The sequence below is a fragment of the Schistocerca piceifrons genome, chromosome 7, assembly GCF_021461385.2.
Source record: "Schistocerca piceifrons isolate TAMUIC-IGC-003096 chromosome 7, iqSchPice1.1, whole genome shotgun sequence".
NCBI lineage: Eukaryota > Metazoa > Arthropoda > Insecta > Orthoptera > Acrididae > Schistocerca > Schistocerca piceifrons.
Window position 1 is genome coordinate 188,774,244 of NC_060144.1, and position 24,347 is coordinate 188,798,590.

General features: G+C 46.4%; 1 pseudogene; it reads right to left on the reverse strand.

Moving 5' to 3' along the window:
• Nucleotides 1–1,969: 1,969 nt before the first annotated feature.
• LOC124709274 lies at nt 1,970–2,087 on the reverse strand (annotated as a pseudogene).
• Between the last annotated feature and the right edge of the window lie 22,260 nt (nt 2,088–24,347).

A 24,347-nucleotide genomic window follows, 5' to 3' on the forward strand; every position in this document is an offset into this window, starting at 1 on the left:
AGGAACACACATCAAGGATTTACTGAATGATTAATTTGGGTCTGGGAAATGATGATGAGGAACCTCATGCTGCAGAAGAAGAAAATGTGCGTGCTGATCTGCCACCAGTTGAAGGGGACAGTGAAGGTGCTAAATTGTGCTACTGCTAAAGACTGAATATGATTCCTCACTCTTTGAATGCTGTAATTTATGACTGCAATTATCTGTCACCTTATTTATGTCATTTCATTGTAGCCCTTTTTTGTTACTGTTTTTGTGGAATAAAAAAAAAAAAAACACCGGCGCTGAGGCAGCTGCAGTGCACCATGGGTCATAGGCGAATGACGGGTGTGGAGATGTGTACGGGCGAGTAGACGTGCAACAGTCGAGCAACTGACAGCCCAGATGAATCAAGGTGCTACTAACAGTGTCTCCCCAACGACCGTTGCTGCTTTTGGGTCTCTGCAACAAGCACCTGGTTCATGAACGCAGGCGACAAAGGCTGGAATTTGCAGGCCAGAAGCGCAAATGGACGTGCACTGAGTGGCGACAGGTGGCCATTTCAGATGTTTAACGTTTTATGGTCCATCGGACAGACGTCCATTGGCGTGTACGGCGTGAAACCTCAGAAAGCAAACACCGAGGGAGCATTACGGTCTACGGAATGTTTTCCAGCACTGGCTGGATGATCTGGAAGGCAGAATCTGTCAACGCAAGTACCGGGTGATCAAAAAGTCAGTATAAATTTGAAAATTGAATAAATCACGGAATAATGTAGATAGAGAGGTACAAATTGACACACATGCTTGTAATTACATGGGGTTTTATTAGAGCCAAAAAAATACAAACTTTCAAAAAATGTCCGACAGATGGCGCTTCATCTGATCAGAATACCAATAATTAGCATAATAAAGTAAGACAAAGCAAAGATGATGTTCTTTACAGGAAATCCTCAATATGTCCACCATCATTCCTCAACAATAGCTGTAGTCGAGGAATAATGTTGTGAACAGCACTGTAAAGCATGTCCGTAGTTATGGTGAGGCATTGGCGTCGGATGTTGTCTTTCAGCATCCCTAGAGGTGTCGGTCGATCACGATACACTTGCGACTTCAGGTAACCCCAAAGCCAATAATTGCACGGACTGAGGTCTGGGGACCTGGGAGGCCAAGCATGACGAAAGTGGCGGCTGAGCACACAATCATCACCAAACGACGCGCGCAAGAGATCTTTCACGCGTCTAGCAATACTTTGCCTTTTTTTGTGCAAATAAAACCCCATGTCATTCCAAGCATGTGTGTCAATTTTTACCTCTCTACCTACATTATTCCATGGTTTATTAAGTTTTCAAATCTATACTGACTTTTTGATCACCTGGTATACATCTATCCTTGGAGACCATGCCCACCACTACATGCAGTTTGTTTTTCCTCGTGACGATGGCATCAACCAACAGGACAATGCAACATGTCTCAGAGCTAGAAGTGTTCAAAAATGGTTCAAATAGCTCTGAGCACTATGGGTCTTTAACATCTGAGGTCATCAGTCCCCTAGGACTTAGAACTACTTTAAAAAAAAAGCACTCCGTCGTCAGGCCACGAGTGACCCACCGGAACCATCCGACCGCCGTGTCAACCTCAGTGGAGGATGCGGATAAGAGGGGCGTGGGATCAGCACACCGGTCTCCCGGCGCCGCGGGGGATTAGACGAGCGGTTTAGGGCGCTGCTGTTTTGGACTGTGAGGCTGGTCCTGGCGGAGGTTCGAGTCCTCCCTCGGCCATGAGTTTGTGTGTTTGTCCTTAGAATAATTTAGGTTAAGTGGTGTGTAAGCTTAGGGACTGATGACCTTAGCGGTTAAGTCCCATAAGATTTCAAACACATTTGAACATTTGGTCTCCCGGCCGTTATGATGATATTCTTGAGCTAAGCCGCTACTATTCGGTCGAGTAGCTCCTCAATTGGCATCACAAGGCTGAGTGCTCTATGAAAACGGCAACAGCGCATGGCGGCCTGGATGGTCACCCATCCAAGTGCCGACCACGCCCGACAGCGCTTAACTTCGGTGATCTCACGGGAACCGGTGTATCCACTGCGGCAAGACCATTGCCTACCTGAAACTACTTAAACCAAACTAACCTAAGGACATCACACATATCCATGCCCGAGGCAGGATTCGAACCTGCGACCTTCGCGGTCGCGCGGTTCCAAACTGAAGCGCCTAGAACCGCTCGGCCACACGGCCGGCAGCTCGAAGTGTAGTTGCGTTGTTCGAAGAGCGCCAGGATGTGTTGTCCGCACTCCCATGGCCACCAAACTCGCCAGATTAAAACCCTATCGAGTCTGTGGGACCACTTCGACGGGATTGTTCGCACCATGGATCCTCAACCGAGGAACCTGGTGCAGCTAGCCACGGCGCTGCAGTCAATATGATTCCACATCCCTGTCGGTATCTTCGAGAACCTCACTGACTCACTTCCTGCACGTCTGCCACTGCAAATGTGGTTACTCAGGCTTTTTACAGGTGGTCACGTGACCGTGAGTCGACAGTATATCTTGTAATGGTACTTGAATCACGTAACCACTACGGCACCTGAACTCAACCTCTCGATACCAGCGATATTCAGCTGTGTTTCTGTAAAGTAGCTGACATATTTCTGAGACAACAATCAGATTTGATTTCATTAATGTAGAGGCACTTTGATATATCGACATGTTTATGTTGCAATGATATTATTCTTATGTGTATTCTTTCTTTTGTCACTATGATCTTTGTCGTACTTGCAACTTTGGACGCGTAAGCGGTTAGTTAGTTAGAGAGTCGGACCTTGAGAAAGTCAAGTCTTGGACGTCATGTTGAAAAGACGTATATTGTAGTCAGGTTATAAAATGTGAACTTTAACAGTGAGGAAGATGTTTTCAAGTATGTTTTGTATTGTGAAGTGATGTTTCGTGTGTTACGTGATATTGCAGCAAAAGTAATAAAAAAGAAGTGTAACTTAAATTCGGAGCGCTGATTACTTTTTTACATCGCCGTTGTGCTAACTTTGAAAGGTTTAATCTTCAAGAATGGTTTGTGAAGCGCAGATACAAAACTCTTGAATATAGCAGAATAAAACCTAGGCCTCTTTGCATCCGAGCTTGGAATCATCACCTAGATTTTCGACGATTGAGGCATGATTTTACAACGAGAGCAGCGTGGGAAGCACGAAAAGATGAGTGCCTAGTTTATTCATTATTACATGAAATGACTTTATTTACTGTGCTCTAATAACGCCTGCCACACATGACTGTTGTTGCCCGAAAATGCAGTATTTAGCAGCGTGAGCAACACCACAATCATTATTAAGTTTTGACCTTTGTTGTGATAGGGTTGATAGAACCTGCCTAATTGGTGCTAACAAGGGAACCTCCCCATCGCACCCCCCACAGATTTAGTTACAAGTTGGCACAATGGATAGGCCTTGAAAAACTGAACACAGATCAATCGAGAAAACAGGAAGAAGTTGCGTGGAACTATGAAAAAAATAATCAAAATATACAAACTGAGTAGCGCATGCGCTAGATAGTGAACATCGAGGATGGTGTGAACTCAGGAGCGCCGTGGTCCCGTGGTTAGCGTGAGCAACTGCCGAACGAGAGGCCCTCGGATCAAGTCTCCCTCGTGTGAAAAGTTTATTTTTTTATTTTCAGACAATTATTATTTGTCCGTCCGTCCGTCCGATGCGAGGTAACTGCGCCGTAGTATGGGGACGTTGTATGAAAACGTTAAAAACATATGTTTTGACAGAGCACAGGGAAAGCTGTGCGACTGTGAAACTGTTGCATTCATTTGTTGCAGCTCATGTGACAAAGTCTTATGTTTTCATCACTTTTTTGGGAGTGATTATCACATTAACAAGAAAACCTAAATCGGGCTAGGTAGAAGAATCTTTTTACCCATTCTCCAAATGTACAAGTTAGGAGGATCGACAACATATTCCTGTCATGTCACGCACATGCCGTCACCAGTGTCGTATAGAATATATCTGACGTGTTTTCCTGTGGAGGAATCGGTTGGCCTATGACCCTGCGATCAAATGTTTTCGGTTCGCATTGGAGAGGCACGTCCTTTCGTCTACTAATCGCACGGTTTTGCGGTGCGGTCGCAAAACACAGACACTAAACTTATTACAGTGGACAAGACATCAATGAACGAACGGACAGATCATAACTTTGCGAAAATAAAGAAGGTACAATTTTCACTCGAGGGAAGACTTGAACCCAGGAACTGTCGTCCCGCAGCTGCTCACGCTAACCACGGGACCGTGGCGCTCCTGAGCTCATATTACCCTTGATGTTGCCTATCTAGCGCATGCGCTACTCAGATTGTATATTTTGCTTATTTTTTTCATAGTTCCACACAACTTCTTCCTGTTTTCTCGATTGATCTGTGTTCAGTTTTTCGAGGCCTATCCACTGTGCTAACTTATAACTAAATCTGAGGGGGGTGCGATGGGGAGGCTCCCTTGTAAGCACAAATCCACTCGTGTCGGACGAGCTGCTAAGCACAGGCGCTTCCCGCAGTGACCGAGAAAAAAACAGGTACGCGTCGTCCCAGATGGTGGCGGGGCGTGGCGGGCGGTGGGGGTGGCTTATTGATCTGAGGGCCCGTCCCCGTCCCCGTCCGGGCAGCGCCTTGATCCCGCCGCGTCGCGCAGCCCGCGCGTTTAATCCACTTTAAGCTACGCGCCACATAAACAGCGCGACGCGACGTCCCCCCCCCCCCCCTCCCTCCTGCCGACATCGTGTAATAAAAGCCCGACGCCGGCGCTGCTGAGCCGGCTGCCGCAGATTTAGCGACGCTAACGAGCTCCTTCCGCGACACAATTAATCACACGCTCCCGACCGAGCTGCCGCTCTTTCATTACGCCGCGAATGTAAGTCGCTACTGGCAGAAAATTCCTCGCTATCTGCGCGGCGAAAAGAATTTTTATGGTGGTCCCATACGACTATATTTTCAGTCTCACTGAACAGCAATACATGATCTAACCACAATCTCAAACGAGGGAGTGCGTAATTTTAACGTCTCAAAATACACTCTGGAAAGAAAACCGCCGGCCGCGGTGACCGAGCGGTTCCAGGCGCTTCAGTCCGGAACTTCGCGGCTACTACGGTCACAGGTTCGAATCCTGCCTCGGGCGTGGATGTGTGTGATGTCCTTAGGTTAGTTAGGTTTAAGTAGTTCTAAGTTCTAGGGGGCTGACGACCTGAGATGTTAACTCCGATAGAGCTCAGAGCCATTTTTTTTTTTTTTTTAAGAAAACCCGCACCGCGGAGAATTTATCCGATTGGGAAGGAAACCAATAGATGTAAATATACACAGCCATAAAAATTATTATATAATACATAATAATTAATATGGGGTGATAAAAGAGGTAGATGTACAGTTACAGCTTGATGTGTGGAAGGAAATAACGAAAAGGTATGGATTAAGAATAAAAAAAGATAAGAGTGAAGTAATGGTATTTGGAAGAGACAAAGGGATCAACGGAAATATTACCTTGAATGGAGGAACCCTTCAAAGTGGTAGAAAGTTTCACTTATTTACGGAGTGAAATATCTAGGGATGGAAGAATAACTAACGAAATTAATAGGAGATTACAGAAGGGAGGCAAACAATAAAACACCTGATTTGGAATAAGGAAGTTTCAGAAAAAGCAAAACTCATTACGTATAAGAGTTATTACTTCCCTATTGTCACCTATGATGGAGAAACATGGACAATGACAGAAAGGGACTGGAGCAGACTGCAAGCAGAGGAAATGAAATTTCTCAGAGCGGTTAAGGAAAAAACAAGAATGGACAGAGTAAGGAATGTAGAGATTAGAAAGGACCTTAAACAAGAAAGTATGAGAGAAGAAATTGAAAAAAAGAGATTAAGATGGTATGGGCATGTTAAGGGGATGCATGGGCCGACACTCCCCAAAATTATGGAAGAGGCCGGCCGAAGTGGCCGTGCGGTTAAAGGCGCTGCAGTCTCGAACCGCAAGACCGCTACGGTCGCAGGTTCGAATCCTGCCTCGGGCATGGATGTTTGTGATGTCCTTAGGTTAGTTAGGTTTAACTAGTTCTAAGTTCTAGGGGACTAATGACCTCAGCAGTTGAGTCCCATAGTGCTCAGAGCCAAATTATGGAAGAACTAAGATGGATGGGAAAAGACCTAGAGAGCGCCCAAGAACACGGTGGAAAATGGGAGTGAGAATATCTGTAGAAAGGAGAGGTGTGACCTGGCAGCAAGTGGAGGAAGAAAAGTGGTGGGAAGACCAAGTCAAATGGAGAGGACTCGTCAGCACCCAGACCCAGCAGTAGCTGGAGCGGAATTCGTAGATAGATAGATAGACAAATTATTACACTTTCAGCAAAACTGGATGATTTGTTTAAGAGAAAGGGCTTCTCAAATTGAACAAGTCAATACAAACTTGGTCCATTTGTGACCCTCACGCAAGCAATTATTGGACTTGGCACTGATTAACATAATTGTTGGATGTCCTCCTGGGTGATATCATGCCAAACTCTGTCCAACTAAAGCGTTAGGACGTCAAAATCCCGACCTGCTTGAAGGGCCCTGCCCACAATGTTACAAACGTTCTCAGTAGGGGAGAGATCAAACGACCTTGATGGTCAAGGTAGGATTTGGCAAGCACGAAGACGAAAAGTACAAAGGGCGGATGGCCGTTATCTTGCTGAAATGTAAGATCAGGCTGGCTGGCCATGACAGGCAATAAAACGGGATATAGAATATCGTCGATGTACCGCTATGCGGTAAGGATGTCGCGGATGACAGCGAAAGGGTTTCTGCTATGAAAAGAATGGCGGGCAACAGGTTGGTATCTCACGGCTTTCGGAGGCATCTTCAGACACGTCTTCAGCCGGGAAACCCAGTGACTAGAGTAGATTTGACTTCAGTGATGAATATTGCTTCGAACTGAGCCCCGATGATCAGCGACAACGCGACTGGAGACGCCCCAGACAGCGATGGGATACTAACTTGAATGTCACCCGCCATACGACAAGCCAAGCAAGATCTAGGTTCTGGGGTGCTATTTCATTGACAGCAGGAACGCTTCGCTTCTCATTCGCGGCACCCTTACAGAACAGCGGTACATCGGCGAAATTCTACGCCCCGTTTTATTGCTCTTCATGTAAAGCGATCCTCGGCTTACGTTTCAGCAAAATAATACCCGCCCGCACACAGCGAGGGTTTCTGCTACTTGTCTATGTGCTTGCCAAACCTTAGCTTGGTCAGCAAGGTCGCCGGATCTGTTCCAGCTGAGAAAATCACTCCGTCTTCAGCCCACAAGTGGCCCATCGGGACCATCCGACGGCCGCGTCATCCTCAAATAAGGATGCGGATAGGAGGGGCGTGTGGTTAGCACACCGCACTCCCGATCGTTACGATGGTTTTGTGTGACCGGAGCCGCTACTATTCTGTCGAGTAGCTCCTCAATTGGCATCACGTGACTGAGTGCACCCCGAAAAAATGGCAACAGCGCATGGCGGCTGAATGGTCACCCATCCAAGTACCGGCCACGCACGACAGCGCTTAACTTCGGTGATTTGACGGGAACCGGTGCATACACTGCGGCAAGGCCCTTGCCATACAACTGAGAACGTTTGTAGCATTATGGACACGGCCCTCCAACCATCGCCGAATTTTCACGGTCTAACGCGCCAGTTGGACAGAATTTGGCAACATATCCCTCAGGAAGACATCCAGCAAATCTATTAATCATTGCCAAGCACAATAACTGCTTGCATAAGGGGCAGAGGTGGACCAACAGGTTACTGACTTGCTCAATTTGTGAAGCATTTTCTCTTGAATAAAGCATCTAGTTTTTCTTAAGTTGTAATCACTTGTTTGTCTGTACATTAAGCCACATCTACCGATTTATATCCCATTCGGATGATTCCTTCGTGACGCGTCGTTTTCTTTTTGTCATAGAGTGTGATATAGGGGAAACATGTACACCTCAACTGTTGCAAAAATTCTAATGGCTCTAAGACTATAGGACTTAACATCTGAGGTCATCAGTCCCCTAGACTTAGAACTACTTAAACCTAACTAACCTAAGGACATCACACACATCCATGCCCGAGGCAGGATTCGAACCTGCGACCATAGCAGCCGCGTCGTTCCGGACTGAAGCGCGTAGAACCGCTCTGTCACAACGGCCGGCTGGCAACTACACCACCCACCACTCGCTGTATATTGAACTGTCCAAAGTCACAACTAATTTTAAACACACTATAGACATAAAGAATAAGAATGTAGAATATTAAAAAGTTTGTTTTATTTAAAAAGCTTTAAGACTTTTCACATAAAGAATTCGAAGGTATTATCTTTCAGCACGCCGTCGTATAAACGTAAGGGGAGTGTTTCCCGCCTGCAACGTATGCAACCCTTCCTTCGACTGTGGGCGGCGTACTGCGAAGCACTCAGGCGCTCACAAACACCGCAGCAGAGATCGACTCCGCTCCTGACAGCTATTAAAAGGAGTGGTTGGGAGGGCAATGACCGCGTCGGAGCTGTCAGCTGTCTACCAGGCCGCGTGCAATTAGCAAAAACATGCTGACGTCAGCCTGGCTGTTCAGACACTCGATGCCAGTCGTTCTCGGACGGGACGAACTGGGAAACGCCAACTCGACTTTTCTAACGGTTTTCCCCAGATTATCTTCAATATTACAGGGTGACAATTATATAACTATACGAAATAAAATCGTCATAACTTCTGAACAGTTTGCGTTAGGACGTTCAAACTGCAACGGTTGGTAGCGGGGCATGTTGGGAATTAGTATATGCGTGGTTCGGTTTAGCGACGAAGCCCACTTTCATTTGGATGGGTTCGTCAATGAGCAAAATTGGCGCATTTCGCAATCGAGTAGTCTCTTCAGACTGAACGGGTGGGTGTGTGGTGCGCAATGTCCAGTCACGGAATAATCGATTCCTTGATGGCACGGTGACTACCGAACGGTACGTGAAGGTTTTGGAAGACGATTTCACCCCCATTATCTAAAGTGACCCTGATTTCGACAAGATGAGGTTCACGCAAGACGGAGCTCGACTCCATCGAAGCGGACGAGTGTTTGATGTCCTGCAGGAGCAATTTGGGGACCGCACTCTGGCTCCGCGGTACCCAGAGGCCACTGGCATGGGCCTCGATTAACCGCCATATTCTCCGGATCAAACACATGCGACTCCTTTTTGTGGGGCTATATTAAAGACAAAGGTATAGAGAAATAACACCAAAACCATTGCTGAAGTGAAAACTGCCATTCAGGAGGTCATCGACAGCATCGATGTTCCGACACTTTAGCGGGTCATGCAGAATTTCGCTATTCGTCTGTACCACACCATCGTGAATGATGACAGGTGTATCGAACATGTCATAACCTAAATCCGAATATCTGTAGTGACGTGTACCCGTACAATAACGTTTGTGCCCGCCGTAGTTTGTAACTAATTTACGTTTTCTTTCATATAATTCAATAATTGTCACCCTGTATATATTTATACCGCTATACAACAAAGTTACACTACTGGCCTGTCAAATTGCTACACGAAGAAGAAATGCAGATGATAAACGGGTACTCATTAGATAAATATATTATACTAGAACTGACATGTGATTACATTTGCACGCAATTTGGGTGCATAGATCCTAAGAAATCAGTACCCAGAACAACCACTTCTGGCCGTAATAACGGCCTTGATACGCCCGGTTATTGACTCAAACACAGCTTGGATGGCGTGTCAGGTACAGCTGCCCATGCAGCTTCAACACGATAACACAGTTCATCAAGAGTAGTGATTGGCGTATAGTGACGAGCCAGTTGCTCGGCCACCATTGACCAGACGTTTTCAGTTGGTGAGAGATCTGGAGAATGTGCTGGCCAGGGCAGCAGTCGAACATTTTCTGTATCCCGAAAGGCCGTATAGGACATGCAACATGCGGTCGTGCATTATCCTGCTGAAATGTAGGGTTTCGGAGGGACCGAATGAAGGGTAGATCCACGGGTCGTAACACATCTGAAATGTAACGTCCACTGCTCACAGTGCCGTGAATGCGATCAAGAGGTGACCGAGACGTGTAACCAATGGCACCCCATACCATCACGCCGGGTGATACGCCAGTATGGCGATGACGAATACAGGCTTCCAATGTGCGTTCACCGCGATGTCGCCAAACACGGATGCTGCTAGTGATACGAGATAGTTGGGATCCAGCACGGCGTTCCGTATTACCCTCCTGAACCCACCGATTCCATATTCTGCTAACAGTCATTGGATCTCGACCAACGCGAGCAGCAATATCGCGATACGATAAACCGCTATCGCGATAGGCTACAATCCGACCTTTATCAAAGTCGGAAACGTGATGGTACGCATTTCTCCTCCTTACACGAGGAATCACAACAGCGTTTCGTCAGGCAACGCCGGTCAACTGCTGTTTGTGTATGAGAAATCGGTTGGAAAGTTTCCTCATGTCAGCACGTTGTAGGTGTCGCCACCGGCGCCAATCTTGTGTGAATGCTCTGAAAAGCTAATCATTTGCATATCACAGCATCTTCCTCCTGTCAGTTAAATTTCGCGTTTGTAGCACGTCATCTTCGTGGTGTAGCAATTTTAATGGCCAGTAGTGTAGATCTGTCTCAAAAATTTTGAAAGTACGGATATTTTTATAACAAGACTTTTAATTTGGCGCATCATAAGAATAGCGCTTCTCCATGCTTAAGATCTTTGGTAGAGACTCAGCCTGCCATTTCTGTCTCTTGGCGCATTGTAGTTTGCGACCAAAAATGGACAATTTGGAGTAGAAGGGACGGATGTGCAGCAGGCCGGCAGCCTCCGTACAAGTTCCTTTAAAACTTTCTAGTCTTGATTTACGCCGTTCCAACGTTCCGTTCCAAAATCTTAATATTCGGTTAAACGGATTCCACTCAAAACGCATAACATATTGACTGCCGGCAGTTGAAAACCGCAATGCCAGGAAGGATGACAAAGCAACTATATTCAGCGCTTCTTTTTGCAGCGGTACGCAGCGCTATGCAGTACTGGCATCTTTTTTCCTAGGTTTAAATAAGTGTTCGATTTATATAGAGTGAAATGTACTACAAACACCTGGTAGATAGCACTGTTTTCACGAATCAAATTGCCATTTTTATTTTTTATAAGTTGACACCACACTTATTTGTTTCACATGACTGTATCGGAAACAGGAAGGTGCGCTCAGTTCACTTGCTATAGCCGTGTTTCTTGTTCTGTGGCGTTTTCACTGTTGCAAGCTGGTGTTTGGGAGTTATTCACGTCAATTTTGAGTAAATCTAGATTAAATCAGAGCAACCATTTTTCAAAACGAGTAAAATAAGTAGCTTCTTGATCGTAATTAGTAAAAAAAGGTAAGCCGAAGAAGCGGAAATTGTCGAATCTGCACATGGTCAACACAAAAAAGATTTTGATCATAACTAGCTCGAATGTTGGACACTGTCGCAGAAAAATGAATTCTGCGGGAGAAGTGAGTGGCTGTATTCGTGTTGTTCTACGTGAACTTTGAGATCCAGTGAGTCTTTTCCTAGATATAATAGAATTATCAGCTGTAACTGCAAATGGTTCAAATGGCTCTGAGCACATTGGGACTTAACATCTGTGGTCATCAGTCCCCTAGAACTTAGAACTACTTAAACCTAACCAACCTAAGGACATCACACACATCCATTCCCGAGGCAGGATTCGAACCTGCGACCGCATCGGTCGCGCGGTTCCAGACTGTAGCGCCTAGAACGGCTCAGCCACCCCGGCCGGCTAACTGCAAACGGACTTCTAAATTCTTTAATTTGTCATATTGAGGATTCAGGACTCGCTGAAGATTACTTAAAGGAGTATGTATAGTCTGTAACTTGTGATTGTATAACTGTGGTATCTGGTGTGCTTAACGGTATAAGGATGCTAATGGAAGAGAAGTTTCCTAGTATCTTTTTCTGGCATTGTGCTAATCACCGCCTTGAATTGTATGTTAGTGACACGGTGAAAGTGTGGCAGGGATCAAATGCTTCAAGAGCTTTTTTTAGACAGTCTTCACGTAACTGCTTCACATAAGAATGCTAGGGAACTAGAGGCTTGTGCAGCGACACTAGAGCTTCAAACTTCTAAAAATTGGCAGCGTTTTAAGCACACGCTGCGTTACATCTAGCTTTCGAAGCGTTTCCGCACTATGGCAAGGCAATGAAGCCCTCGTACTTCACTTTCAGGAGGCAAAAGTACACAATAAAAGCAGCGAAATAGATCGTTGTCTTTATAAGGCTATGTTGACAAAAATAATGTCATGCGAGTTTGTTGTTGATTTGTACCTTACATTTGATGCTCTCCGAGAACTCAGCGAAATACGTGTAGATCAGCAAGAAAGAAATGTTGACTTGTACAAAGCACACAGGAGGATAATCAATACACGTCAGTGTTTTCAAGTAAGCGTTGAAAATCCTGACCCACACTACAGTATCGTTCTTCATACTAAGGAGGCCGTAAAGATCGAAAATGACTGCCACAGCCGTGCGATTACTTAATCTGATTTTCTTAAAAGTCCGAAAGAAGCTGCTGGAAAGCGTCTGTTTCAAGGGGATGATGTTGGTTTGACTGAAAGCGCCAAGATTTTAGATTCTACCTATTGGCCAGGAAACATCTGACGTTTGGTGAAGCCGAAATTAGGAAGTTAGCACGCAAATTTCGTTTCAGTGAAAGATAAGCAGTTCATGGTATCCGAGAATATCTTCAAGAAAATAAATTCCCCTGAAGCACACTTTGCGCAGAACTCCAACATCTTCCAGAGAACGTGAAAGGGGTTTCTCTCAAGTGCATGTTATACTTGTTTTACCTAGATCATCTACGCTTGTATGGACAGCTTCTGCACTGCTAATCATAAGACTGGTAGGGCCTCTTCTCGCTTAGTTAAAACGTAATAAATGTGTAGATTCATTGCAGCTCCATAATCGTTATTCTGCCTGCAAGAAGCAGGTCGTAAGAGATGAGAGTACATCGGAGGTTATATTGAAATTGTGGGAGTTGCTGGAATAACATGTTCGTGAGTGCCGGCAACTTTTCTTCAGAAAAAAAGTACTGATCGCACACAGTCGAGTCAAACTAATGGAACAGCCGCCTCTGTCGTCGCCAACGTGCAATAACCACTCACAGTCGGCAGGCTTCAGCACTAGCACTGGCGGGTATATAAGTATTGTCGAGGGGGGGGGGGGGGGCGACATGCGGGAAAAGAGTGCAGTCATTGTAATGCGGAAACGAAGCGATTTATCTGACGCCCGGAAGGGCTCATGTTATGCGTTCGTTTAAACCTTGTTTCTATACTGTGTTTGGTTTCCCATGGTTATTGCGATTATGCTGTTGTTCTCTCTCTCTCTGCGTGAGAGGCAACGGCGGTGTGTATCGATATTCGCACCTTGTACTATCTTTGGTCTGGTGCTTATAGTTTGCCCGCATCTCGTGGTCGTGCGGTAGCGTTCTCGCTTCCCACGCCCGGGTTCCCGGGTTCGATTCCCGGCGGGGTCAGGGATTTTCTCTGCCTCGTGATGGCTGGGTGTTGTGTGCTGTCCTTAGGTTAGTTAGGTTTAAGTAGTTCTAAGTTCTAGGGGACTGATGACCATGGATGTTAAGTCCCATAGTGCTCAGAGCCATTTGAACCAGCTTATAGTTTCTGGTTGCGCTGTGTGAGCAGTCGGTCGGTTGGCGTGGAGCAGCGAGGAAATCTCCGCGGGGCGTGGTTTGGCTGGGCCCGCTGGCGGTCTCTACGCATGTCGGAGTGTGTGGGGCTGTCCCCACTGCTACGAGGTCCGTGGCTCACCGACCCTGGATACGAAAGTTGAGTTTGCATTTAATTTACCAGCAAGCCAAGACTGTTCACATTGTGCCGTTTGGTTCTCGTTGTTGGCTGTCGGGACATTCCCGTGAGCAACAACGTGTGTGTTCGAGTTGGCGAAGTCTAACTGTATTTCGTTATTTGCAATTGAAGTGCACCAGCGGAATTTTCTGCCTTGTGGCCGTTAACGTTCCGGTTACCTGCCCTGGCCATTGACGTAAATTTAGGCTGTGTCCTTTCCCCATCGTGTTGTCGCTTTCCAGCACAGTGTGTAGTTTGATAGCTTAATGTATGCTTGGTTGTTGGCGTTCATGCCATTTTACGTTTTGCATTGAACTCCTGGTTGTGTGCTGGTCGAGTGGAGCGCAAGTTAACTTGTCAGTGGGTCCGCTGACTGTCCGTTGGTTGGGTTGTCGTTGGATCGAGAATGGTTGGGCCGACTGCCTGTTTCACCTAAGTGATCGTTAGTATTTCAAGTGCTGGCTGACCCACGAAACTTCTGAGCGCCGTTAGCTGCACTGCCTTTTCTTATTTTCTGTTGTGTGTATTTGTTTGGCTCATTTAATTAAAGTTGAATTGTTTTTAGTGGTGTTTTAAGTCATGGGCCTTCAGCCGCTTTAAAACTGAAATTCCTTGCTTGTCAAGTGTTAGACTATTCGGGCCTTCAGCCTGATTAATACATTGTTTAAAGATAAAGCCTTGGGCCTTCAGCCTAGTAAAAATGATGTTAGTTGTGTTTTAAGTCATGGTCCTTCAGCCGTTTTAAAGTTACAGTTTCTTGCTTGTCAAGTGTTACATCGTTTGAGGCCTTCAGCCTAAGAGAAGATAAGGCCTTCTGCCTTGAGTTTTTTATTTAATTTTACCTTGACTCTTAAATCATGGGCCTTCACCCGTCTTCAAATTAAGTTTGTTGCTTTTCAAGTGTTAGATTTTTGGGCCTTCAGCCTTCTAAATATTTTCTTTGGCGCCTGAATTTTGAGTTAATGGATTTATCCGATTTTTTAAAATTAAAGTGGTTGTGCCCTTAAGGCATAAGGTAGTGTGGCCTATTGAGCTGATAACTAAGTTCAAGAATTTGTACTGCAATCTTTGGTCAAATAAATAAAGTTATATGTGTTCGAGTGCAACTGACAGCCTCACATTTTGGCCCCTTTCCACAATTCCAACTACCTGTCCTGTCCTGCGGGTTTATCAGGGCGTTTCAGGCATAATAATTGGCTTTCGGGCCAAGGGTGGAATGATTTATGAAACAACGAAGTCTGTAAACTGTGCTAAAAGTAGACCGTGCATGGCAAAATGATGCTGTCCAAAACCAGCACTGAGGCAACTGTGGTCCACCAAGGGTCACAGATGACAGGGGTGGACGACAGCTGCGGAGACGTGTAGGGGCAAACAGACGTGCAACTGTTGAGCAGCTGACCGCCTAGATGAACCAATCGATTAGCAGTATGGGTCCCCGCACAGACGCCTGTTTCATTCACCCATGCATCTTCGGCGACGAAAGGTGGAATTTGCACGCCAGTGCCGCAACTGGACGTCCACTGAACGGCGACATGTCGCCTTTTCATATGATTCACGTTTCACGCTCCATCCAACAGACGGCCGTTGGCGTACACGGTGTGAAACGTCTGAAAGCGAACACCCTGCAACCAGGAGAGAACGTCATGGTCTGAGCAATGTTTCCGTGGCATCACTTGAGTGATCTCGTCATTCTGGAAACCACAATGGATCAACACAAGTATACATCTATCCTCGGTGACTATGTCCACCACTACTGTTTGTTTTTCCTCGACACGATGGCATCTATCAGCACGATCATGCTACGTGTCACACAGCTCGCAGACGTGCGCGGCCCTAAGAGGATGAGTTTACAGTTCTCTCCTGGTTACCAAACTCCCCAGATTCAAACACATTCTAGAGTCTGCTGGACCACCTCGATTGGGCTTTTCGCGCCATGGATCCTCAACCGAGAAACCTAGCGCAGCTGACACGGCACTGGATACGACGTGGCTCCAGACTTTCCAGAACCTCATTAACTCTCTTACTGCACAAAGTGGTCGCAATAGTCAACTGGGTAGCGTACTTATTGTATGTATATAGTACACACAGAGAATGCATCATTACATTTGTAGGTATGTTGGATGCGACATTGCGTACATAGAGCTACCACGTCAGACGGCAATAACGGCTCTGATCAGGTAGAGTATAGTCGACCTGAGCTTGGATGGCAGGTAGAGATACGTCATTACATGCTGATCTGTGCCTGAGATCGAAGTGGCTGGCAAGCAATGGCGTGCTAGTTTGTCATCAACCTATGACCACATGTTTTCAGTGGGTGAGAGATCGGGGGAACGCACTGGTCGAGGTAACAGTCTACATTTACATTTACATGGTTACTCTGCAATTCACACTTAAGTGCCTGGCACAGGGTTCATCGAACCATTTTCATACTACTTCTCTACCATTCCACTCTCGAATGGCGCGTGGGAAAAAGGAACACATAAATCTTTCCGTTCGAGCTCTGATTTCTCTTATTGTATTATGATGATCATTTCTCCCTACGTAGATGGGTGTCAACAAAATATCTTTGCATTCGGAAGAGAAAGTTGGCGATTGAAACTTCGTAAATAGTTCTCGCCGCAAAGAAAATCGCCTTTGTTTCAGTGACTGCCACCCCAACTCGCGTATCATATCAGTGACACTCTCACCCCTATGACGCGATAACACGAAACGAGCTGCCCTTTGCACGTTTTCGATGTCCTACGTCAATCGTACCTGGTAAGGACCCCACACCGCGCAGCAATATTCCAGCAGAGGACGGACAAGTGTAATGTAGGCTGTCTCTTTACTGGGTTTGTCGTATCTTCTAAAGTGTTCTGCCAACAAAGCGCAGTCTTTGTTCCGCCTTCCCCACAATATTATCTATGGGGTCTTTCCAATTTAAGTTGCTCGTAATTGTAATTCCTAGGTTGGGTTGGTTGGGTTGTTTGGGGGAAGAGACCAAACAGCGAGGTCATCGCTCTCATCGGATTAGGGAACCATCCCGGCATTTGCGTGGATCGATTTAGGGAATCACGGTAAACCTAAATCAGGATAGCCGGACGTGGGATTGAACCGTCGTCCTCCCGAATGCGAGTCCAGTGTGCTAACCACTGCGCCACCTCGCTCGGTAATTCCTAGGTATTTAGTCGAATTGTGCGATTTATGGTATACCCAAAATTTATCGGCTTTCTTTTAGTACCCATGTGGATGACCTCGCACTTTTTTTTTTTTGTTTCGTGCCAATTGCCACTTTTCGCACCATGTAGAAATTCTCTCTAGATCATTTTGTAACTGGAACTGATCGTCTGATTATTTTACTAGACGGTAAATTACAGCGTCCGGCTGAAGTGGCCGATCGGTTCTAGGCGCTACGGTCGCAGGTTCGAATCCTGCCTCGGGCATGGATGTTTGTCATGTCCTTAGGTTAGTTAGGTGTAAGTAGTTCTAAGTTCTTCGGGACTGATGACCTCAGAAGTTAAGACCCATAGTGCTCAGAGCCAATTGAACCAAATTACAGCGTCATCTGCAAACAATCTAAGGAGGTTGCTCAGATTATCACCTAGATCACTTATGTAAATCAGGAACAGCAGACGGCATATGACACTACCTTGCGGAACGCCAGATATCACTTCTGTTCTACTCGATGATTTACCGTCCATCACTACGAACTGTAACTGTAACTGTAAGGAAATCACGAATCCAGCCACACAACTGAGACGATACTCCATGTGCACGCAATTTGATTAATAGTCGCTTGTGGGGAACGGTATCAGAAGCCTTCTGGGGATGCGACATTTGGTACATAGAGCTACCACCTCAGGTGGGAATAACGGTTCTGACCAAGTAGAGTACAAGCGACCTGAGCTTGGATGGCAGGTGGGGATACCTCATTACATGCTGCTTCAACTCTGTGCCTGAGATCGAAGTGACTGGCAAGTAATGGCGTGCTAGTTTGTCATCAACCTATGACCAGATGTTTTCAGTGGGTGCGAGATCCGGAGAACGCACTGGTCAGGGTAGCAGTCTCACACCCTCAAGACAGCACTGGCAACGTGCAGCTTACAGGGGTTGGACGAAAATATGGGAACACCGAGGAAGTGCATGTTTGTACATAAATACAGATTCTTCCCAAGTCTTCAGGTTGCGCTGTTGCACTTGATGTCGAACGGCACGTGTGCTATGTCCCGGATGTCAATTGTCGGTGATCAGAACAGTGTTCTGCGTAGTTGTGAATGTATTATGTCGGGGCTAAGTGAATTCGAACACGAGCAAATTCTTGGTGCTCGTATGGTGTATGCTTTCGTAACCAAGGTAGCCCAGATGTACCGAAGATTTAAGCCGCATACAATGAAAGTGGAAAGACGCCATCCGCAAAACAACAACGCGGAAGAATGCCTGTGTTGAGCGATTGGGACAGACGAACGTTGAAGAGGATTGTGACCCAAAATAAGACGATGACAGCTGCAAACGTCACTGCAGAACTGAAAGTCGCACTCGCGAACCCCGTCAGCACCAAAGCAACAAGAAGGAAGCTCCATAAGCACGAAATTGCAGAGCGAGCTAGAATTCCAAACCCCTCAAATGTGATGCAAATGCCCGTAACACGAAAACGTGGCGCGGAACAAATAAAACCTGGACCACTGAGCAATAGAAGAAAGTCATTTCATCGTATAAGGCTTGTTTCACTCTGTTCCCATCTTCCGGCTGAGCCGGCCGCGGTGGTCTAGCGGTTCTAGGCGCTCAGTCTAGGAACCGCGCGGCTGCTACGGTCGCAGGTTCGAATCCTGCCTCGGGCATGGATGTGTGTGATGTCCTTAGGTTAGTTAGGTTTAAGTAGTTCTAAGTTCTAGGGGACTGATGACCACAGATGTTAAGTCCCATAGTGCTCAGAGCCATTTGAACCATCTTCCGGCTTAGTTTACGCTGCAAGAATGAAAGATGTCAGGGGTTCGGCGACGATTTGGGGCAACCATACCATGCTATTCCATGTGCCCCATGGCCACTCTGCGAGGTCATAATACTGCCAAAGATTATGTGAGCAATTTGGCTGATGAGGTCCATCCCATGGTACTACGAGGGTCACTCCAAAAGAAATACATACTATTTTTGTAAAAATACAGTTTTCATTCTGCATGTGTGAAAGTTTTACAGTGTGTAGATACATCCTTCCCGCTTGTTTTCAAACTTAGTTCAACCTGTTCCCGTGAGCGGCGCCGTCACAGCATGTCTTCAAGGTGGCTGCTACACTTGATTTTCGTCAGAAGCAACGTGCTGTCATAGAATTGCTGTGCTGTGAAAACGAGACAGTGGGAAACACCCACAAGAGGTTGAAAAGAGATGCTGCTGTCGATCGCAGTACAGTTAGTCGGTGGGCAAGCAGGTTACGTGATGAAAGCGGGCACGGCAATATTGAGGATTGTGTTCGCTGCGACAGGCCTCGTACTGCGCACACTCCAGACAATGCGCAGGGTGTTAACGAACTGGTGACTGCTGACAGACGCATCACAGTGAACGAATTGTCACGCTACGTTGGGATAGGGGAAGGAAGTGTTTGCAGAATACTGAAAGTGTTGGCGTTAAAAAAGGTTTGTGCCAGGTGGGTTCCCAGGATTTTGACACTGGCTCACAAAGAAACAAGAAAAACGGTATGCAGCGAATTTTTGGAGTAGTACGAGAATGGCGGAGATAAATTTCTTGGAAGAATTGTGACAGGTAATGAATCATGGCTCCATCATTTTTCACCAAAGACCAAGAGACAATCAAAGGAGTGGCATCACGCAAATTCACCCAAGAAAAAAAATTCAAAACCACACCTTCTGCGGGAAAAGTTATGACTACAGTGTTTTTCGATTCCGAAGGACTTTTGCCTGTGGATATCATGCCAAGTGGAACCACCATAAATTCTAATGCATATGTGACGACACTGAAGAAACTTCAAGCTCGACTGAATCGTGTTCGACCACATCGGCAAAAGCAGTATGTTTTGCTGTTGCACGACAATGCACGGCCACATGTCAATCAAAAAACCATGGAAGCGATCACAAAACTCGGATGGACGACACTGAAACACCCGCCTTATAGTCCTGACCTGCCTCCAAGCTGCCAAACAGTGGCTCCAACTGGTTGGTCCAGAATTTTACCGTGCGGGTATAAAGGCGTTGGCTCCAAGATGGCGTAAGGCAGTTGAGGGGGATGGAAATTATGTGGAGAAATGAAAATATTGTTCCTAAATGATGTATCTACACACTGTAAAACTTTCAAACATGAAGAATAAAAGTTGGATTTAAAAAAAAAAATAGTGCGCATTTCTTTTGGAGTGACCCTCCTATATTTGTTCTCCAGTGCTGGTGCTGTGTTCCAAGACAAGAGGACCGCTGTTCATATGACTCGAATAGTCCAGGGCTCGTTTTGTGCGCACGAGGATGAACTGTTGTGTCTCCCCTGACTACCATAGTCACCAGATTTTTACTGTACCTTTTTGGTCTACTTTGGAGAGCAGGTTGCGTGATCGCTATACACCTCTATCTTCGTTATCTAAACTTGTCACTATTTTGCATGAAGAATGGAAACTATACAGGACCTGTATTTACCAATTCCGAGATGACTGGGAGCTATTTTGAACGCCAACGCGTTTCCTGTATTCTGTTAGGCATTGCGATGTGATGTGTTTTTGATGTTTCCACACCACTGTCCAGTCCCCGTGAGATGTCTCTTTGAAAGACAGCGTCATGCTGTACTCGAAGTTTGGCAACAGCCACTGTCCTTCACACATAAATGCAACGGCTTTCGCAAATTGCCAGCTACGCGAACCAAAGGTGGTCGTGTTCTGTGTCCAGTGCGAACCCACACCATCACGTCAGGGGCAGAGCCTGTACGGCGGTGACGAATGTAGTATGCTGACGCTTGTTTCCCTCGGAGCCTCCACACAGTCTTCGACAATCGCTAACAAGTTAGTGCAGCTTCCATTTTCGTAAGAAAAGTGTGTATTTTGCGAGCCAAATAAAGCCAACAACGGCAGCAGGAGAACGCTAACGGTGCAAATCGCGTTAACCAGCTCGTTCCGTGTGCCCTCGGCGCTGTCTGTCGTTAGGTCTGACGTCGCGACCATGTCGTTAGCTGCCTCGTACTGCGTGAGGTCGGCTTAAGAATGGAAAACACTTAATGCCATTTCAGGTTATGAAATGCGAATTAGACTATTACAAGATGTACAGGGAGAAATCACAGTACAAACGAAAAGTACTGACCCTATTCCCCCCCCCCCCCCCCTCTCTCTCTCTCACACAGATTTTCTCTGCCTCGTGATGACTGGGTGTTGTGTGCTGTCCTTAGGTTGGTTAGGTTTAAGTAGTTCTAGGGGACTGATGACCATAGATGTTAAGTCCCATAGTGCTCAGAGCCATTTGAACCATTTGAACTCTCTCTCACACACACATACACACACACACACACACACACACACACACACACACGTCTCAGACATCAATAATACGAATCGGTCCGTCTGAACATAAGTGCACAACGAAAGGTTATTTCAAAAAAGTAAATTTATTTTCAGAAAGTACATACTTCACTCTATTTTTTGACATAGTTGCCAAGTTTTTTCAAACACGTATCACACCTCTCAATCAATTTTAAATTAACCTCTCAATAAAAACTTGCCGCCTGCTCCGATAACCAAGAGTTCACTGCCGTTTTCACGTCGTCGTCATCATTGTAACGGTTTCCACTGAGGTGTTGTTTGAGGTGGAGAACAGATGGTAATCGCTCGGCGCAAGATCAGGACTGTAGGGTGGGTGGTCTAAAACTTACCAGCCAAAACTGTCCAATAAATCGCGGGTCTGACCTGCAGTGTGAGGTCTTGCATTGCCATGGAGAAGGACAATTGACTTTGTCAGCATGCCGCGTCTTTGTTTTGAATCGCTCTGCGTAGCTTTCTCAGGGTTTGGCAGTGTGCTTCTGCATTGGTAGTGGTTCCTCGTTGCATGAAGTAGGCCAACAAAACACCATGCCTATCCCAAAACACCGACGCCATGATTTTATGCTGGGACAGAGTATGTTTGGCCTTCACCTTTACAGAGGAATGTGTGTGTCTCAATTCCATGCTCTGTTGCTTCGATTCGGGCGTGATATGCGAAACCCATGTTTCGCCTCCAGTTACGATCTTACTCAAGAAGCCGCCACCTTCTTCGTGATAACGAGTCAAGAACTTCATCGCACACTCAAACCTTAGGTTTTTGTGGCCCATTGTTAGGAGTTCCAGGACCCAACGGGAGCACAGTTTCCTAAACTTTAGGTGTTCGGAAACAGTGTTGTAAAGCACTGATCTCGACGCGCCAGGATATTCGTTTGAGAGACCTGTTATTGTGAAGCACCTGTTCTCACGAATCCTCGCTGCAACTGAAGCCACCAAATCGTCTGTAATTAAAGAAGGGCGACCGGAGCAGTCCTCATCATGGACGTTGTCACGGCCATCTTTGAATTCTCGTACCCCCTTACGCACTTTGCTTTCACTCATAACAGTATCACCGTACACTTCGCAAATCTGTCGATGAATTTCTGCAGTATACAGGCTCCTTGCTGAAAAAAACCTTAACACTGAGCGAACCTCACACGCGGCGGGCGAGTTGATAGTCTTAAACATTTTGAAAGCACAGAACAGAACCGTACAGGCCCAGATCTTACGTGATCTGGGGTACAGGTTATCTACAGAGATGAAACAGCACAGTTGTTTCCGAGGCATGCCGGTGCGCGACGCACGCGCTCGCTGCGGTATGCGCGCTAACTACTAGTGTCTACAACAAAACGGACCTTACTTAAAAAACAGCCTCGTACCTCTCGTGCAGTAAATATACGTGTGGTGCGCGGTCACCGCGCATCTGTGGCGACGTCACTCGTGGGCCAGCCAGCCTGGCAAACGCGAAAGCAACGCCACCTGCCGTTATACAACACCTGCGCTAGCCAAGGCTAAGGCGGGCTGCCTCGCGTCAGCTGTCACATCAAGGCGCAGGAAGTCCTTCCGGCAGAGCCACGCAACTTTGTTAGTTTGAAAAGTCGGTCGTCGACGGACATAGAAGGGTCACGCTAAGGCAAAAACAAACGTTCTGCTACGTCGGGATGTTATCTAACGCCACACATGACTTAATAAACTTCATTCGAAACAGATCTACTGAAGCTCAGGTATTTGCACATGTTGAATGTGTAACTGCCGCGCGGGATTAGCCGAGCGGTCTTGGGCGCTGCAGTAATAGACTGTGCGGCTGGTCCCGGCGGAGGTTCGAGTCCTCCCTCGGGCATGGGTGTGGGTGTGTGTTTGTCCTTAGGATAATTTAGGTTAAGTGGTGTGTAAGCTTAGGGACTGATGACCTTAGCAGTTAAGATTTCAAACACATTTGAACATTTTGTAACTATCTCCCTGTCGGATTTCACACTAGTTCTACTTTATGTCCACCTCCGTAGGCGATTAGCCTGCGCAGCTAACTGCCATGCAGAGGTCTCGGGTTCGACTCCTGGCATCCCAGCCTTACTGTAAGGCCTGGAACGGAGAGCACTCAGCTGCACGATGCCAACCGAGGAGCTACTTGACCGAGTAGCAGCAGTCCCAGGTCACGACAACAGAGAACGGCCATAAATGCGGTGTGGTTACCACACTCGCTGAACGACCTTTATCTAAGTCGAAAACGTGATGATACGCATTTCTCCTTCTTACACGAGGCATCACAACAATGTTTCACCAGGCAACGCCGGTCAACTGTTGTTTGTGTATGAGAAATCGGTTGGAAACTTTCCTCACGTCAGCACGTTGTAGGTGTCGTCAGCCGCGCCAACCTTGTGTGAATGCTATGAAAAGCTAATCATTTGCATTTCACAGCATCTTCTTCCTGTCGGTTAAATTTCGCGTCTGTAGCTCGTCATCTTCGTGGTGTAGCAATTTTAATGGTCAGTAGTGTGTTATATTCTCTCGAAAAACCTAAAATTCCCAATATTTTTTGAACACCCCTGGTAAAGAGCCTTTTGTTATGAGAGTCTCCTGCCGGAATTTCACTAGCAAACTCCATCGCTTAGCATCGTTTTAGAAGCCACATTTCAAAAGGCAGCCCCGGCCTCTCTAGCAGGAATTTATCGACGGATTCTTTTGCAATGTAGAAGAATGCTGTTACCCCGCAACACAGTTGCCGACCTCGGCGTTTCATTGCAGTTCGTCGTTTTGCTGGTTTATCGCTCTCCAAGCACCAGGCGTCTAGTTTTTATATGAGGAAGTTAGAGGAGTCAGCTGCGGTAGAAATAACGCCGAAGTATTCCCATCCAAAACTTTTCCGTCGGTGGAAGGTGTTCCGACATTCTTCCTGCTCCGAGGCTTTGAAGTTGAGTACTACTGGATCAGCCTGCATCATATTTTCCTGCCGTTTACAATCACTAGCATACAAACGT